Source organism: Urocitellus parryii, chromosome 5, assembly GCF_045843805.1.
Source record: "Urocitellus parryii isolate mUroPar1 chromosome 5, mUroPar1.hap1, whole genome shotgun sequence".
Lineage (NCBI taxonomy): Eukaryota > Metazoa > Chordata > Mammalia > Rodentia > Sciuridae > Urocitellus > Urocitellus parryii.
Window position 1 is genome coordinate 140,910,843 of NC_135535.1, and position 19,888 is coordinate 140,930,730.

General features: G+C 37.5%; 1 protein-coding gene across 1 annotated transcript in view; it reads right to left on the reverse strand.

The window, feature by feature from the left end:
• LOC144255071 (protocadherin-15-like) overlaps positions 1-19,888 on the reverse strand; it is a 452,955-nt gene that overhangs the window by 277,089 nt on the left and 155,978 nt on the right.

Genomic DNA, 19,888 nt, shown 5'->3' on the forward strand with positions numbered 1-19,888 from the left:
TAATGGCAGTCCCTAACCTCCCTGCTTGCTAATTAATGGCTTCTCTGAGGCGCCACGCCTTCTGTAGCTGCAGGGCAGGCCGCGCGAATCAGTTGGCCTGGATCTCCGGGGTCCTGCTGCTGGCTGTTTTGATGTTGCAAGCTGTTGGAGAGTGGTGGTGTATTCTTCAGCTTTCCCGGATGGTGGCCGCTGACTGCCTGGATGGAGTGTCCGCTGTTTTGATGTTGCACTCTGAAGGAGAGTGGCGGTGTATCCTTCAGCTTTCCCGGATGGTGGCCACTGACTGCCTCGGTGGAGTGTCCGCTGTGGGGGATGGGACTGTACCGCTTCCTTCCCCTTCTGAGATCCCGTGCTCGGCCCAAGTGTCCGTATGGGCTTGGCTGGTGGGATTCCACCTAATGGCCTTCCCTAACCTCCCTGCTTGCCAATTAATGGCTTCACTGAGGCGCCACGCCTTCTGTAGCCGCAGGGCAGGCCACGCGAATCAGTTGGCCTGGATCTCCGGGGCCCTGCTGCAGGCTGCTGGGATCCCTGGCACTCTATCACTTTGATTTTTTCTGCTTGCCCCTCCCCTAGCGCTGGCTAGCCAGGTTTCCTTTTGGCTGCTACTGGGAGGAGGGGTTGGAGGTCAGGTGACTCTGGTTTCCCCCTAGTCTGTATGGAGGCTCAGCTTGATACTCCCTCTCCCGGCAAGCCTAGGAGAGATTTTATGCGAATTCCCGCTGTCTGGGGGGTGAGCTGAATGACACCGACCTGTTTTGATGTCGCACTCTGAAGGAGAGTGGCGGTGTATCCTTCAGCTTTCCCGGGTGGTGGCCGCTGACTGCCTCGGCAGAGTGTCCGCTGTGGGGGATGGGACTGTACCGCTTCCTTCCCCTTCTGAGAACCCGTGCTCGGCCCAAGGGTCCGTGTGGGCTTGGCTGGTGGGATTCCACCTAATGGCCTTCCCTAACCTCCCTGCTTGCCAATTAATGGCTTCACTGAGGCGCCACGCCTTCTGTAGCCGCAGGGCAGGCCACGCGAATCAGTTGGCCTGGATCTCCAGGCCCTGCTGCAGGCTGCTGGGATCCCTGGCACTCTATCACTTTGATTTTTTCTGCTTGCCCCTCCCCCAGCGCTGGCTAGCCAGGTTTCCTTTTGGCTGCTACTGGGAGGAGGGGTTGGAGGTCAGGTGTCTCTGGTTTCCCCCTAGTCTGTATGGAGGCTCAGCTTGATACTCCCTCTCCCGGCAAGCCTAGGAGAGATTTTATGCGAATTCCCGCTGTCTGGGGGGTGAGCTGAATGACACCGACCTGTTTTGATGTCGCACTCTGAAGGAGAGTGGCGGTGTATCCTTCAGCTTTCCCGGATGGTGGCCGCTGACTGCCTCGGCGGAGTGTTCGCTGTTGGGGATGGGACTGTACCGCTTCCTTCCCCTTCTGAGAACCCGTGCTCGGCCCAAGGGTCCGTGTGGGCTTGGCTGGTGGGATTCCACCTAATGGCCTTCCCTAACCTCCCTGCTTGCCAATTAATGGCTTCACTGAGGCGCCACGCCTTCTGATCATAGCATTTTAAAGCATATATTAAGGTTATTATTTTTTTTGATTTCCATAATTCTAAAGAAGATTAGACAAGCCTATATAGTCATTTAATAAACTTTGGAATCCTCCCAATTTTTCCTCTTTTACCTGTTTTCTGTTCCTATTGTTACCACCAACTTTTACATATACCTCTGCAATATCTTTCTTTACATCTTATTTTTGTCTCCCTTCTTCATTTAGTACTAAGAGGGCTATTTTAAATTTAAGATTACATAAAATAATTCTCATGCACTCTCCTGTGACTGCTATTGGAATTAAGCCTGTTGTCTGTGTCCTGCATGGCCAGTTCTCTGGATAGTATCCACATTTAAATTCTATCATTTGTTTCTTCTTGCTCATTCTCATGCTCCCACTATGACTATTGATCTGCTTTTCCTCTATAGCTTCAGTTTAAATGTCACTTCCTCAAGGAAGTCTTCCATAACTTCTCTTTCTAACTTATACCCTCTTATCATCTCAGAATATTCTAATTTTTCCTTCATAGCATATTATAAACTTTTAAATTATACTTTTAAAATCCTTACTCCATCAAATTATAGGCTCTGTTGAAGTAAACACTAGGACAATTTCTTTCTTTACTTTCTGTCTTTTTTCATCACTATTGTACACACAACATCTTGCACAATGCTGGGAACAAAGATGTTTTTAATGAATATCTTTTCAATGAACCAAAGGATGAAGGAATTCAAGGATATAGGTAAAATAAATGTTCTCCAGTTAGGGATGTTCTCCAGTTTGGGATTTCTATTTGAGTAATGGGAAATTGCATACATTTCAGATTAAGGCATTTTAAAAACTTAATCAAACTTCAGATATATAGATCTCTAGAACATTGTACTTCCTAAATTGATTATCCAGTAGACCTTTCCCATTTGGAAACTTTAGAAACTAAACAATGTGAAAAAATTTCATGAGAAGTCTATCAGCTATGCTTTTATAGAGGTAAATTTTAATAATTAACATGTTTATTCTACAGTACTTTATTGTATGTGGGATCTAAAATAATGGGAGGTGTGTCAAATCATAGAGTGTAAGAAAACTACTAAAATTTAATTTCTGTTCTAGAGTATTAGGTCCAGAGTATTATCAAAGAAAGGTAACATGATAATAATAGCAATAATAAAAATAAGATATATAATATATAATATTTTAGTTTTTCCATAAATAATAAATATTACTCATAACATAAAATATTTAAAATCTATGGATCTCCTAAGACCTTAACAGACTGAACTTTCCCATTTGTTAAAATTGGTGAAAATATTTATGAAAATCAATATAGTGATTACAAACACCTGCATTATGAATCTATACTACTGAAAGAGAGGGAAAAGAGACTATTTGTCTTTTATATTATTTTCATATATCATCCCCCTTATATATTTAGAAATACCTATTTTCAAAGAAAATGTATTTATAAATGCAATTAAAAATATCTACCTTTATATCATCTAGCATACTTTTAGGTTGTCATAGTAGTTTTCCATGGCCAAATTTCAAACATTAATGCCTAATTGCTTGAATTTTCATGAAGTTTTTGTTTGTTTGTACACATTTTTTTCAATCATATTAACTTGGACATTTTAAAATTTCAACAGTATTCTCATTATTACAGTTCTAGATATTATTGCTTTACTAGATAATTGAATTGAAATTTGGTACTACTCTAGAAGAAATTAAAAAAACACTATGTTGACTTTTTTCCTTTACATCCTATAATAACAAAACTAAAACATCTCACCAAACTTATCATTTTTTGGCTGTTATTTAAAAAATAAGAAACAAGCTATCTTTTCCTTTCATTTCCTTTTGTAGTAATTTCTGCTCCAATGTCAAATTACAGTCACTTGTGCAAAAGAAAAGTAGTTGGATATGGATATATTTCAAATAGAAAGGATTTTAGAGGAAAAAAAAAACAGTAGCATTCCAATAAAGCAGTGGGCAATTTTAGATGCAAAATATACTTGCTCATTCAGTTTCACAAAGGACAAAAAAAAAACTACCACCATGTTCAAATATAAATGCATATTACCAAGAGATATTATGGATGAATTTTCAGCCAAATTATAATTTAATGTAAATGGATTTTAATGTAATTTGTACTAAACTAAGTGTTCTGAAAAATACATGGGTTGAATAAAATATAGTCCTATCACATAAGGAATTTGATATATTCTATAAAACATAATCCTTATTTTTGATGAATAATCAGATATTTTTTGAAATATTTTTATTAGTGCATTATAAACATAATATTGGGATTCATTTTGACATAATCATACGTATATGGAATATAATTTGCTCCAATTCAGTCCTTATTTTTTCCTCTTTCACTCCCCTGTTCTCTTCCCTATTACCTTTCCTCCACTCTCCTGGGCTTTCTTCTCTTTATTTATATATTTTTTAAAATTAATGTGTTATAGACATTTATAAAAGTGAGATTACTGTATGATATTTATATAGATACATAGAACAGTTTGGTCAGTTTCATTTCACCATTCTTGCCTTTTCCTGTCCCTTCTTCCTTCCCCTCAATCAAATTCTTCTACTTCAATGATCTCTCATCTATTTTCATGAGATCCACCTCATCACCTTTTTTTCTTATTTTTGTATAGTTTCCACATATGAGAGAAAACATTTGACTTTTTACTTTCTGTGTCAAGCTTTTTTTCATTCAGTATGATGTTCTCCAGTTCCATCTGCGTACCAGCAAATGCCATAATTTCAATATTCTTCATGATTTAGTAAAACTTCATTGTGTATATATCACTTTTTTTCTTCATTCATTCAAATGTTGACGGGCATCTGGGATGATTCCACAACATCTCTCATATGAATTGTTCTCTTATAAACATCGATGTGGGCTAGCCAGCGCTGGGGGAGGGGCAAGCAGAAAAAATCAAAGTGATAGAGGGCCAGGGATCCCAGCAGCCTGCAGCAGGGCCCCGGAGATCCAGGCCAACTGATTCGCGTGGCCTGCCCTGCGGCTACAGAAGGCGTGGCGCCTCAGTGAAGCCATTAATTGGCAAGCAGGGAGGTTAGGGAAGGCCATTAGGTGGAATCCCACCAGCCAAGCCCACATGGACCCTTGGGCCGAGCACGGGATCTCAGAAGGGGAAGGAAGCGGTACAGTCCCATCCCCCACAGCGGACACTCCACCGAGGCAGTCAGCGGCCACCATCCGGGAAAGCTGAAGGATACACCGCCACTCTCCTTCAGAGTGCAACATCAAAACAGACAGCAGCAGGACCCCGGAGATCCAGGCCAACTGATTCGCGCGGCCTGCCCCGCAGCTACAGAAGGCGTGGCGCCTCAGAGAAGCCATTAATTAGCAAGCAGGGAGGTTAGGGACTGCCATTAGGTGGAATCCCGCCAGCCAAGCCCACCGCCCACACCCAGAACAGGCCCAGCGACCTGCCAGCATTGTAGTCACGACACCCCTATTGGAATAGGGACAGAGCAGAGCCGCCTTCCACTCCCAGAACAGGCCCAGAGAGCCGCCAGCGTGGTAGACACGTCACCCCAATTGGAGTAGGGGCACAGCCGCCGCCCGCACCTGCAAGGGAGACTTTTCAACTATACAAGAGCAACATAAATAAATAGGGGGTGAATTTCAAAACACAACAGTTGCACCAAGCAGAAAGAAACGCGAGCAGTATGAACAGACAAGGAAAGAAAGGACCACAAGCAATGCAGGTCAACTCAACTTTAGAAGAGGTAATAGCTGCAACAGATGGAATATCAGATAAAGAGTTCAGGATATATATGCTTCAGATGATCTGGAGTCTCAAGGAAGACATGAGACAGCAAAATCAGACAATGAAAGATCACATTGACAAACAAATCCAGGAAGTAAAAGATCAATTTCACAGGGAGATAGAGGTAATAAAAAGCAAACAAATTGAAATTCTAGAAATGCAGGAAACAATAAACCAACTTAAAAACTCAATTGAGAATACTACCAGCAGAGTAGATCACTTAGAAGAGAGAACATCAGACAATGAAGACAAAGTATTTCAACTGGAAAAGAACATAGACAGCTCAGCAAGTCTGCTAAGAAACCATGAGCAGAACATCCAAGAATTATGGGACAATATCAAAAGACCAAATTTAAGAGTCATTGGGATACAGGAAGGCACAGAGCTCCATTCCAAAGGAATAAACAGTCTATTCAGTGAAATAATACGAGAAAACTTCCCAGAATTGAAGATTGAGACAGAATCCCAAATCCTAGAAGCCTACAGGACGCCGAATGTGCAAAATCATAAGAGATCCACACCTAGACACATTATAATGAAGATGTCCAACATACAGAATAAGGAGAGAATTTTAAAAGCTGCAAGAGAAAGAAAGCAGATTACATTTAGGGGTAAACCAATCAGGATAACAGCTGATCTCTCAACACAGACTCTGAAAGCTAGAAGATCCTGGAATAACATATTTCAAACACTGAAAGACAATGGGCTCCAACCAAGAATCGTGTATCCGGCGAAATTAAGCTTCAGGTTAGAAGATGAAATTAAAACCTTCCACAATAAACAAAAGTTAAAAGAATTCGCAGCTAGAAAACCATCTCTTCAAAAAATCCTTGGCAAAACATTACAGGAAGAGGAAACGGAAAACAACATTGAAAACCAACAATGGGAGGTAGGACAGTAAAGGGGGGAAAGTAGTCAAAGAGGATAACAAATCAGGTTTAGTAACATCAATAAACATATATGGATAGAAGAACAAACCATATCTCAATAATAACCCTAAATGTTAATGGCTTAAACTCACCAATTAAGAGACACAGGCTAGTAGAATGGATCAAAAAACAAGACCCAACAATATGCTGTCTACAGGAGACGCATTTGATAGGAAAAGATATACATAGACTGAAGGTGAAAGGTTGGGAAAAATCATATCACTCATATGGACCGTGGAAACAAGCAGGAGTGTCCATACTCATATCTAATAAAATAGATTTCAAGCCAAAGCTAATCAAAAGGGATATAGAAGGACACTTCATACTGCTCAAGGGAACCATACACCAACAAGACATAACAATCATAAATATATATGCCCCAAATAATGGTGCAGCTGTATTCATCAAGCAAACTCTTCTCAAGTTCAAGAGTCTAATAGACCAACATACAATAATCATGGGAGACTTCAACACACCTCTCTCACCACTGGACAGATCTTCCAAACAAAAGTTAAATAAGGAAACTATAGAACTCAATAACACAATTAACAACCTAGACTTAATTGACATACATAGACTATACCACCCAACATCAAGTAGCTACACTTTTTTCTCAGCAGCACATGGAACCTTCTCAAAAATAGACCATATACTATGTCACAGGGCAACTCTTAGACAATACAAAGGGGTAGAGATAATACCATGCATCTTATCTGATCATAATGGAATGAAACTGAAAATCAATGATAAAAGAAGAAAGGAAAAATCAAGCATCACCTGGAGAATGAACAATAGGTTGCTGAGTGATCAATGGGTTTTAGAAGACATCAAGGAGGAAATTAAAAAATTCCTAGAGTTAAATGAAAACACAGACACAACATATCGGAATCTATGGGACACATTGAAAGCAGTTCTAAGAGGAAAATTCATTGCTTGGAGTTCATTCCTCAAAAAAAGAAAAAACCAACAAATAAATGATCTCATACTTCATCTCAAAATCCTAGAAAAAGAAGAGCAAAACAACAGCAAAAGAAGTAGAAGGCAAGAAATAATTAAAATCAGAGCTGAAATTAATGAAATTGAAACAAAAGAAACAATTGAAAAAATTGACAAAACTAAAAGCTGGTTCTTTGAAAAAATAAATAAAATTGACAGACCCTTAGCCATGCTAACGAAGAGAAGAAGAGAGAGAACCCAAATTACTAGCATACGGGATGAAAAAGGCAATATCACAACAGACACTTCAGAAATACAGAAGATAATCAGAAATTACTTTGAATCCTTATACTCCAATAAAATAGAAGATAGTGAAGGCATAGATAAATTCCTTGAGTCCTATGATCTGCCCAGATTGAGCCAGGAGGATATAGACAACCTAAACAGACCAATAACAATAGAGGAAATAGAAGAAACCATCAAAAGACTACCAACTAAGAAAAGCCCAGGACCGGATGGGTATACAGCAGAGTTTTACAAAACCTTTAAAGAGGAACTAACACCAATACTTTTCAAGCTATTTCAGGAAATAGGAAAAGAGGGAGAACTTCCAAATTCATTCTACGAGGCCAACATCACCCTGATTCCGAAACCAGACAAAGACACATCAAAGAAGGAAAACTACAGACCAATATCTCTAATGAACCTTGATGCAAAAATCCTCAATAAAATTCTGGCGAATCGGATTCAAATACATATCAAAAAAATTATACATCATGATCAAGTAGGATTCATCCCTGGGATGCAAGGCTGGTTTAATATACGGAAATCAATAAATGTTATTCACCACATCAATAGACTTAAAAATAAGAACCATATGATCATCTCAATAGATGCAGAAAAAGCATTCGACAAAGTACAGCATCCCTTTATGTTCAAAACGCTAGAAAAATTAGGGATAACAGGATCATACCTCAACATTGTAAAAGCAATCTATGATAAGCCACAGGCCAGCATCATTCTGAATGGAGAAAAATTGAAGGCATTCCCTCTAAGATCTGGTACAAGACAGGGATGCCCTCTCTCACCACTTCTGTTCAACATAGTCCTCGAAACACTGGCCAGAGCAATTAGACAGTCAAAAGAAATTAAAGGCATGAAAATAGGAAAAGAAGAACTTAAATTATCACTATTTGCAGATGATATGATTCTATACCTAGCAGACCCAAAAGGGTCTACAAAGAAGCTATTAGAGCTAATAAATGAATTCAGCAAAGTGGCCGGATATAAGATCAACACGCATAAATCAAAGGCATTCCTGTATATCAGCGACAAATCCTCTGAAACGGAAATGAGGACAACTACTCCATTCACAATATCCCCCCAAAAAATAAAATACTTGGGAATCAACCTAACAAAAGAGGTGAAAGATTTATACAATGAAAATTACAGAACCCTAAAGAAAGACATAGAAGAAGACCTTAGAAGATGGAAAAACATACCCTGCTCATGGATAGGCAGAACTAACATCATCAAAATGGCGATATTACCAAAAGTTCTCTATAAGTTCAATGCAATGCCAATCAAAATCCCAAAGGCATTTCTTGAAGAAATAGATAAGGCAATCATGAAATTCATATGGAAAAATAAAAGACCCAGAATAGCAAAAGCAATTCTAAGCAGGAAGTGTGAATCAGGCGGTATAGCGATACCAGATTTCAAACTATATTACAGAGCAATAGTGACCAAAACAGCATGGTACTGGTACCAAAACAGGCGGGTGGACCAATGGTATAGAATAGAGGACACAGAGACTAATCCACAAAGTTACAACTATCTTATATTTGATAAAGGGGCTAAAAGCATGCAATGGAGGAAGGATAGCATCTTCAACAAATGGTGTTGGGAAAACTGGAAATCCATATGCAACAAAATGAAACTGAATCCCTTTCTCTCGCCATGCACAAAAGTTAACTCAAAATGGATCAAGGACCTTGATATCAAATCAGAGACTCTTTGCCTGATAGAAGAAAAAGTTGGCTATGATTTACATATTGTGGGGTCGGGCTCCAAATTCCTTAATAGGACACCCATAGCACAAGAGTTAATAACAAGAATCAATAAATGGGACTTACTTAAACTAAAAAGTTTTTTCTCAGCAAGAGAAAGAATAAGAGAGGTAAATAGGGAGCCTACATCCTGGGAACAAATTTTTACTCCTCACACTTCAGATAGAGCCCTAATATCCAGAGTATACAAAGAACTCAAAAAATTAGACAATAAGATAGCAAATAACCCAATCAACAAATGGGCCAAGGACCTGAACAGACACTTCTCAGAGGAGGATATACAATCAATCAACAAGTACATGAAAAAATGCTCACCATCTCTAGCAGTCAGAGAAATGCAAATCAAAACCACCCTAAGATACCATCTCACTCCAGTAAGATTGGCAGCCACTATGAAGTCAAACAACAACAAGTGCTGGCGAGGATGTGGAGAAAAGGGTATTCTTGTACATTGCTGGTGGGACTGCAAATTGGTGCGGCCAATTTGGAAAGCATTTTGGAGATTCCTGGGAAAAGTGGGAATGGAACCACCATTTGACCCTGCTATTGCCCTTCTCGGACTATTCCCTGAAGACCTTAAAAGAGCATGCTACAGGGATGCTGCCACATCTATGTTCATAGCAGCAGAATTCACAATAGCTAGACTGTGGAACCAACCCAGATGCCCTTCAATAGATGAATGGATAAAAAAAATGTGGCATCTATACACAATGGAGTACTATGCAGCAATAAAAAATGACAAAATCATAGAATTTGCAGGGAAATGGATGGCACTAGAGCAGATTATGCTTAGTGAAGCTAGTCAATCCCTAAAAAACAAATACCAAATGTCTTCTTTGATATAATGAGAGCAACTATGAACAGAGCAGGGAGGAAGAGCAGGAAGAAAAGATTAACATTAAACAGAGACATGAGATGGGAGGGAAAGGGAGAGAAAAGGGAAATTGCATGGAAATGAAGGGAGACCCTCATTGCTATACAATATGACATATAAGAGGTTGTGAGGGGAATGGGAAAATTAACAAGGAGAGAAATGAATTACAATAGATGGGGTAGAGAGAGAAGATGGGAGGGGAGGGGAGGGGGGATAGTAGGGGATAGGAAAAGTAGCAGAATACAACAATTACTAATTGGGCATTATGTAAACTTGTGGATGTGTAACCGACGTGATTCTGCAATCTGCATTTGGGATAAAATTGGGAGTTCATAACCCACTTCAATCTAATGTATGAAATATGATATGTCATGAGCTTTGTAATGTTGTGAACAACCAATAAAAAAAAATTGCAAAAAAAAATGCTATGATCATGTCTTCTCCACAAAAAAACTAAATAAAATATGTGACACAAGGAGATTTCACAGATATGGTAGCAAGGAATATTGGCAATCATGAATATTCCACATAGTTAATGAGAATGGTATAATAATAATGAGATGACATATAAAAGATGTCGTATGCAATGTGAACATGTATAGTAGTTTTTATAACATAGTAATTTAATATTTACAACACTCTTGTGAGATTCAGAAAAGACATGGTAACCCATAAATATATACAATATTGGGTTGTATGCCTAAGGTAAATAATACATTTAAATTTTAAATGAAGAGAAGATTAAACTGTCCAAAGTCATGTTAACAGAGAACTGGCAGGAATGAGTGGTGAGAAAATGAACTGAAGGGACTAATTCTATGAAATGGGCCCACTGTGATGATTCCAACATGCTTTCTTTTTTACGGCATCTGATAGAAGAAAAAGTTGGCTACGACCTACATGCTGTGGGGTCGGGCTCCAAATTCCTCAATAGGACACCCATAGCACAAGAGTTAACATCTAGAATCAACAAATGGGACTTACTTAAACTAAAAAGTTTTTTTTTCTCAGCAAAAGAAACAATAAGAGAGGTAAATAGGGAGCCTACATCATGGGAACAAATCTTTACTCCTCACACTTCAGATAGAGCCCTAATATCCAGAATATATAAAGAACTCAGAAAATTAGACAATAAGATAACAAATAACCCAATCAACAAATGGGCCAAGGACTTAAATAGACACTTCTCAGAGGAGGACATACAATCAATCAATAAGTACATGAAAAAATGCTCACCATCTCTAGCAGTCAGAGAAATGCAAATCAAAACCACCCTAAGATACCATCTCACTCCAGTAAGATTGGCAGCCATTATGAAGTCGAACAACAATAAGTGCTGGCGAGGTTGTGGGGAAAAGGGTACACTTGTACATTGTTGGTGGGACTGCAAATTGGTGCAGCCAATTTGGAAAGCAGTATGGAGATTTCTTGGAAAGCTGGGAATGGAACCACCATTTGACCCAGCCATTCCCCTTCTCAGTCTATTCCCTAAAGACCTAAAAAGAGCATGCTACAGGGACACTGCTACATCGATGTTCATAGCAGCACAATTCACAATAGCAAGACTGTGGAATCAACCTAGATGCCCTTCAATAGACGAATGGATAAAAAAAATGTGGCATTTATACACAATGGAGTATTACTCTGCAGTAAAAAATGACAAAATCATAGAATTTGGTGGGAAATGGATGGCATTAGAGCAGATTATGCTAAGTGAAGCTAGCCAAGCCCTAAAAAACAAATGCCAAATGTCTCCTTTGATATAAGGAGAGTGACTAAGAACAGACTAGGGAAGAAGAGCACGAGAAGAAGACCAACATTAAACAAGGATGAGAGGTGGGAGGGAAAGGGAGAGAGAAGGGAAATTGCATGGAAATGGAAGGAGACCCTAAGGGTTATACAAAATTACATACAAGAGGAAGTGAGGGGAAAGGGAAAAACAGTACAAGGGGGAGGAATGAATTACAGTAGTGGGGGTAGAGAGAGAAGAGGGGAGGGGAGGGGAGGGGAGGGGGGATAGTAGAGGATAGGAAAGGCAGCAGAATACAACAGACATGAGTTTATCAATATGTAAAGCAATGAAGTGTAACTGATGTGATTCTGCAAGCTGTATACGGGGTAAAATGGGAGCTCATAACCAGCTTGAATCAAAATGTGAAATATGATATATCAAGAACTATGTAATGTTTTGAACAACCAACATTAAAAAATAAATTAAAAAAACAAAACAAAACAAAAAAAAAAACAGTAATTTATCTGTGGCCTGGCTTCAGTTGACATGATTTTTTATATTCCTTAGTAAGTCACCTGTTATCTGCAGGAGAAATGCATGCATGAAATAATTCCAATAAGTATACAAGTTACCATGAAATGGAAATTTTGAGACCCTTTCACAGACCACTTAGCAGCTCAGGGAAATAAGGATAATTCCCTCTTGAATGCAAAGTTTGTACAGATTCCAATTAGAATTGGTTACCATGGGCCAGAGTCACCTAAAGTGATCATGGCAATAAGAACTTGAAAGTCTAATATCATCCTGCTGTCAGTGAAAAGTCAAGAGGTTGACCTGGGTGAGAATCTCAGTAAAACTGAAAGACAAAAGAGGCATGCTATCTCTCTCCTGTCTGAGAGCCCCGCTCCCCCCCCCCCACTTAAGACTGTCCCCTTTTCTTCATCCCATCCTGTGGGAGGCCATCATGCTATGTGACCAGCATTTTCCTTTCTTGATTGGTCAGGTTCTGTCAGTCACTTCTAGTGCTCTGGCCACATCAAAGTGGTCCTAGATGGCTGCCCCGATCTTGGAAGTCGCAAAATGTCACAAAATGTGTCTTCATGTGTAGGCATATCCTTTCAGCCCCATGGGTCCAGCTATGCTCACCTGTTCCTTTGTTCCTTTGTGATGTAACCCCTTGCCCTGTTTGGGATAGAATGTTCCATGGAAATGCCCTTTGTGTGTTCCCTTCTCTTGCTCTGCCCTTGGGTGTGGCCTTCCTAGATGTCAGTCAACTTGCAGACAGCAGACATCAGGAAGCTAGACTCAGCCCCTTAAAACCTGACCCCTTGCCTTATTGGAATGGCTTCTCCTCAATAAAAGGGGTCAGCACTTGCTCCCTTGCTTGCTCCCTCTTTCTGCAGACCCTTAAGGTCAGAAGAGCCGTCACAGGACCCCCCAAAGAAAAAGGTATCTTTGTCTCTTATGTGGTTATTTTGCTCAGCCCAGTTCCCCTGAAGTAACCCTAAGTGTTTTTGTCACAGGGAATGGGACACCATCACTTCTAATAAATTCAGGTCTGTTACTCTGAGTGACGTGTCTGAAATCTTTCTAAAATGATCATAAGAAGTAGGATTGAAAGGGAAGCCCCTCCCTTGCCTCAGTTTTCTAGAAGGCCCCAGCCCTATAACAATGTAAGAGTGCAAAGGACAGCGGGGGACACAATGAGCAAGTCTGGTTCCTAATTCTATTTTCTTAGATTAAATTCAACATAAGTTTCAACATTTATAAACTCTGGAAATCTGAATCAATTATCATCATATACATTCAAGTTTTTCTAAAAAACTAGATTGTGAAAAAAAAATTTCAAAGTATTTCTAGCTCTAATAATCCATGATCCATGATAAATCATAATTAAGGACATATATCAAATATCTATAATTTAAAATATTTATCCATAATAAAAGCAGGAAGATGTACCTTGCCTGAAGATGTGAAATTAGAGATCATTGTAATAAAGAGCCATGTGAGACAATACTTTATGACAGAGCAAATTCTGTCTGAAATAAAAGAGAACACATATCTAGAATGAGGTTCTTTCTAAACTGAAGCTGCTTTGAGGGAATTAAATTAAATTGATATTAGGCAGATCCCTACTATATACAATTTTGCAATTTTATATACTATATACCATTTTATATATTATATACTATTTTGCAAACTACTGGCAATTAGAAGCCTTTAAGAATTCCTGTCCTAAAGAACTTATAGGTCGGTAGAGAACATCATGGTAAATGATATAAGCCAAACTCAGAAAATCAAAGGTCAAATGTTTTCTTTCATTTACACAAGCTAGATTAAAATGAGGAGGAAAGAGAAGAGGGTGGGGTGGAATCCCATGAAAATAGAAAAGAGATTATTGGAGTAGAAGAAAGGAATTGAGGAAGAGGGAGAAGAGACAAAAAATGGAAGAATTGCACAATGAAACTGATCAAATTACCCCATGTCCATATATGAATATACCACAACATGTATAAACTCTGGAAATCTGAATCAATTATCATCATATACATTCAAGTAGTTTGGCCATTTAATTTGGTAACAAGCTGCCAAACTATATTCAAAAGTGTTTGTATCAGGGCTAGGGATTTAGCTCAGTTGGTAGAATGCTTAGGTCATATGCATAAGGCCCTGGGTTCAATCCCCAGCACCAGGAAAATAAGAAGACTTTATGTATATCTATAGTAAACTAATTTTAAAAAAACTACATATAAAGAGAAGAAAAAAACAGTAGAGAAAGGAGAAAGGATGTAGGGAAGGGAGGACAGAAAAGGGAAGTAATGGGGACTGATTGGAACGAATTATATTCTGTGCCTGCAAAGTTAGGTCAAAATGAATTTTCCAAAATTATGTAAAACTGTATTGCACAAATTAAAAAAAAAAGATTTATTGTACTATAAGGTAAATGGGTATGTGAAAGTTAACAATTTAATAAAACATATGAGAGATATAGTTGGAAGAAATAACAGTAAAACTTTAATAATACATTAAAACATGAGCAAGATGTCAATAGTTATACAAAATGAAAGATATTCCATTATAAAACAAAACAAAACTCTATATGCTCTTAAAGTCAATAACATGGAGAAGTACAGAAGGAGTTGGAAAAAATGTTTGACTATTCTTGGCTGATGTTCTTGGATGTTATGTGTGGAATTTGAACCATACATTTATCAGAGTTTCCAGAAGGATGGGGATCTGCTCTGGTTTAGTTTCAGAATAATCATTTGGAGTAATGCAATGTAGAATACTGTGAAATAAACTTACTGTCTATCAGAGTACCATTGAAATTTATGACAGTCATGGACTTAGAAAAAAATTATGATATATATGCAAAATGGCACAAATACTTTTATTTTCCTGGTGCTGGGGATTGAACCCAGGGCCTTATGCATATGAGGTAAGCACTCTACCAACTGAGCTAAATCCCTAGCCCTGATACAAACACTTTTGAATATAGTTTGCAGCTTGTTACCAAATTAAATGGCCAAACTACCAAAAGTGCTATACTGTTCAATGAAAATTTCTATTAAATTTCCAATGACTTTTTTCACAGAAATAGAAAAATCAGTTATGAAATTCATTTGGAAAAGTAAGAGACCCAAAATAGTTAAAGCAATCTTTAATGAGAAAGCAAAGTAGAAAACATCACACTACTAGACCTCAAATTATACTATAGGGCTGTGATAACAAAACAGAATGGTACTGGCATCAAAATAAGCATGAAGACCATTGGAACAGAATAGAAGAAGCAGATACAAACCCACATAGATACAAGTTATCTGAAACTAGACAAAGTTGCCAAAAATGTTGGAGAAAAATTGCCTTTTAACAAATGGTGCTGGGAAAACTCAAAATCCATATGTAATAGATTGAAATTTAACTCCATGACTCACCCTGCAGAAAACTCAACTCACAGTAGACCAAAGACCTAGGAATTAGATCAGAAACCCTGCAACTACTAGAAGAAATTGTAGGCCCAACACTCCAACATATTAGCTCAGGAACTGCCTTTCTTACAAGACTCTAAAGTATAAGACATAAAATTAGAAATAAATAAATGAATGGCACCAAAATAAAAAACTTCTTCACAGCAAAGGAAACAATTAGGAGCATGAAGAAGGAGCCTAAAGAATGGAAGAAAAATCTTTACACCTGTCTCTCAGATTGGATGTTAATATCTAGGATATATAAAGGACTCAAACAACTTAACATCAAAAAAATGATTCAACTAATAAATGAGCAAAGGAAATAAACAATTCTCAAAAGAAGAAATGCAAAGGATCAACAAATATATGAAAAGTGTTCAACATATCTAGCAATTAAAAAAATGCAAATTATAACTACATTGAGATTTCATCTCACTCCAGTCAGAATGACAATTATCAAGAATATCAGTAAAAATAGATATTGGTGAGAATGTGGGAGGAAGGGTACACTGATACATTGTTTGTGGGACTGCAAATTGGTGCAACTACTCTGGAAAACAGTATGAAGTGTCCTCAAAAAAACTAGGACTAAACCCACCATATGACCTGGTATATATCCAAAGAATTTGAAATCAGCATACAACAGTGATACATCAATGTTTATAATAGCTCAATTCACAATAGCTATTCTATGGAGAAAATATAGGTGTCCTTCAACAGATGAATGGACAAAGAAATTGTGGTACATATGCACAATGGATTATTACTCAGCTCTCAGGAAGAATGACTTTAGGACATTTGCCAGTAAATGAATGGATTGGAGACTATCATGCTAAATGAAATAAGTCAATCCCCCCCCAAAACAATGGTCAAATATTTTCTCTGATATGTGGAGGCTAACCCACAATAAAGTGGGGGGAGATAAGAGAAGTTTTTTGGATAAGACAAAGGGGAATGAAGGGAAGGGAGAAGGAATGGGATAGGGAACAATAGTAGAATGAATTGGACCTAACATTCCTGTATATATGTAAATGCATATAGCACAGTGAATCTCACCATTATGTACAACCACAAGACATTAATTTTTTAATAGTTATTTTTTTAATTTTAGGTGGACACAATATCTTTATTTTATTTTTATGTGGTGCTGAGAACCCAACCCAGTGCCTCATGCATTATAGGCAAGCGTGCTACCACTTGAGCCACAACCTCAGCCTAACATTAATTTTTTAAAAAGTATAATTAAATAGAAAGATGAGTAGAGTAGATGGAAGGGAATAGAATGTGAGAGGAAAGGAGGGAAAGAGAGACCCTGGAGACTGAATTAGAACAAATTATAATCCATGCTTTTATAATTATATCAAAATAAATTTTATTATCATGTAAAACCAAAAAGAACCAATAAAAAATTAGAAATAAACACTAAACATGGTCTTAGCATACATTTCAGAAATCCTACTCCATGTTATTTACAGAAGGGAATTGATAATATTACTGCTTAAAAACTGCATAAAACATTTATAGTAGGTTTATTGATAATTGATAAAAAAGTGAAAGTTACAAAGATATTCTTCAGTAAGAGAAGGAATAGACATTCTGTGATATTATTGAGATAATGTATTTCATTCACCATTAAAATAAATAGGTTATCAAGCCATGAAAAGACATGGAGAAAGCTTTAATGCATATTATAAAGTGAAAGAAGTCAATCTGGAAAGGGTACCTGCTGTATCTTGTTCTGAAAAAGGCAAAACCATACAGACAGTAAAAAAAAATCAGTTGTTGTCAAGAAGTGGTGGGGGAGGACTGAAAAGGGAAAGCACAGGATTTTTAGGGCAGTGCAACTACTTTGTATGATACTATAATATTATATGCACATTAGGATGCATTAGTAAAAACATAGAAACTGCAAAATACCCAGAGTAAATACTAATCTAAACTGCAGAATTCGAAAGATTAAAAAATATCAGTGTAAGCTCATCAGTTGTGTCAAATGAACCACTCTGGTAGAGGGTGTGGATAACAGGGGAGGCAGGGAATGTATCAGAAAACTCTGTACCTTCCATAACTTTTGTTGTGAACTCAAAGTTTCTCTAAAAATAAAGTCCTTTATAAATAAAATAAAAGACAATGATGACAGATATATTTTGAAGTAGAATCGCACGATGGATCAGGTGGGAAGAAAAGGTATTTCTCTCTCTCTCTATATATATAGTAGCAGACAGGTAGAATGGGAGTCTAAGATTTAATGCACAACATGAGTACTATAACTAGTGTAATACTGCCTTAGGGTTATAAGAAGATAGAAATTTCATAATCTGAAAAATAATAAGAAGGTATGCAGTAGGTGAAGGATGCAAATACAACTACATCTCCTAAGGACTAGAGGGGTGCTTCATAATATAATCACCTCCAAAGAAGGCCAGAAAGCTAATGGATTAGTTAACTTCTCTTGGGTATATACAGTGTGAAGTGCTTGTCAAAACTCTGCATGGTCAAGTTCAACAGACTTCTGTGATGTCAGCTCAATGCTCAGGACAGGGTTACCAGAGGGAATGTCACTTTGAGTGACATGGGTATATATAGAGGTACTACATGAAAATTTTGGAGTAGAGGAAAGAGAGAGCTAGAAGCAGATTTTAGAGGAATATTAACATTCAAAGCATGAGAATTGAACAACAACAATAACATGGCTCAGCCTGCAGAGATGTAGCTTGAGAACTAAGGGAGTTTTCGATAAATTTGAGAATCCACATAAGTTTCAAATAGATTAATGAATGAGAAATGCTTTTGAGTTTGATACATACAGAATAGACAAACATTATATATGATTTTATATGACGTTAGTGGTGTGATATGAGTCAAATCCAGATTAGATAGATAGACACAGACAGAAGAGACAGACAACAAAGAGACAACTACAGATATGTTGGCACTGGGATTGATTGACAAATTTAGATAATTTTGTTATTGAGGTGAAGAATCAGTGATAGTTGCATTCCAGAGCTTCATCTGTGAGAAATGTTTATACAAAGGCTAATAATCCAGTTACAGTTTCAGATATGGGAGTAAAGGTGCTGCTTTAAGATAATGTTTATCTTAGTTTCAATTCCTCACATATAAAAATCAGAATCACTTTGGTCCTTTTCACAATAATCGAGCATAAGAGATATACAAAAACTCAGTGGTATAATTTATAGCTTATAGTTTTCAACAAGGACCTGGTAACATGTTTGTGACAAATCTATCCACTTCCTATGGACAATAACAGTTTTTTTGTAGTAAGAAAATAGTGGACTACAGGAATTTAGTGTGCACTCACATCAGGCCAAAATAATCTCATGCATATGTTGAGAATGACATTACAATAATTAAAACATGTTATCCAACCCTCTGTTTTCTGTAGAGTGCTCATTATCACCCTCGTTTCTAATATTTTCACTCTTTTTGATTTTAAGATTACTAACCAAAAAGAAAACTAATTGATCTTCTTTGGGGTCAGTGAGGTTAATGAGCAGAAGGGAGTGTAGCATAGCAACCAATGTCATGACCCTAAAAGGGCTTTTGCCAATCACAGTTCTAAACCATTGTGCTTTGTTTTAATTTTTTCTCTCAATGGGAAATCCATTTCATTTTATTTCTGGGCTCCTGCAGGATGATTGATAGCCAAACATTCATTTACCTCATACCAGGAATAACATTAAAAATACTAATTATAAAGTTTAATTTCTTGACTTTTAAATATTTTTTTTAAAATGCAGGCAGACAGAAACAAACAACAATTTATATCTGCATAATTCAGGAAAATGTATAAAATGTAAATCTTTAAATGCAAAGCAAGATCTGTTTTATAAAGTAATCCATAAGGGAAATTAACTTTTGTAGCCTTCAAATATCAGAAAAAAGCTTTTGATCCCTTAAGGCAAACGTTTTTGAGATACAGTTCCACCACATAATTATGATCGTTTTCTTAGTTACATTTTCTAGTTCCCTGCTGGCTGTTTTTCTATATAAACTTAGTTTTATTTCCAATTATATCATT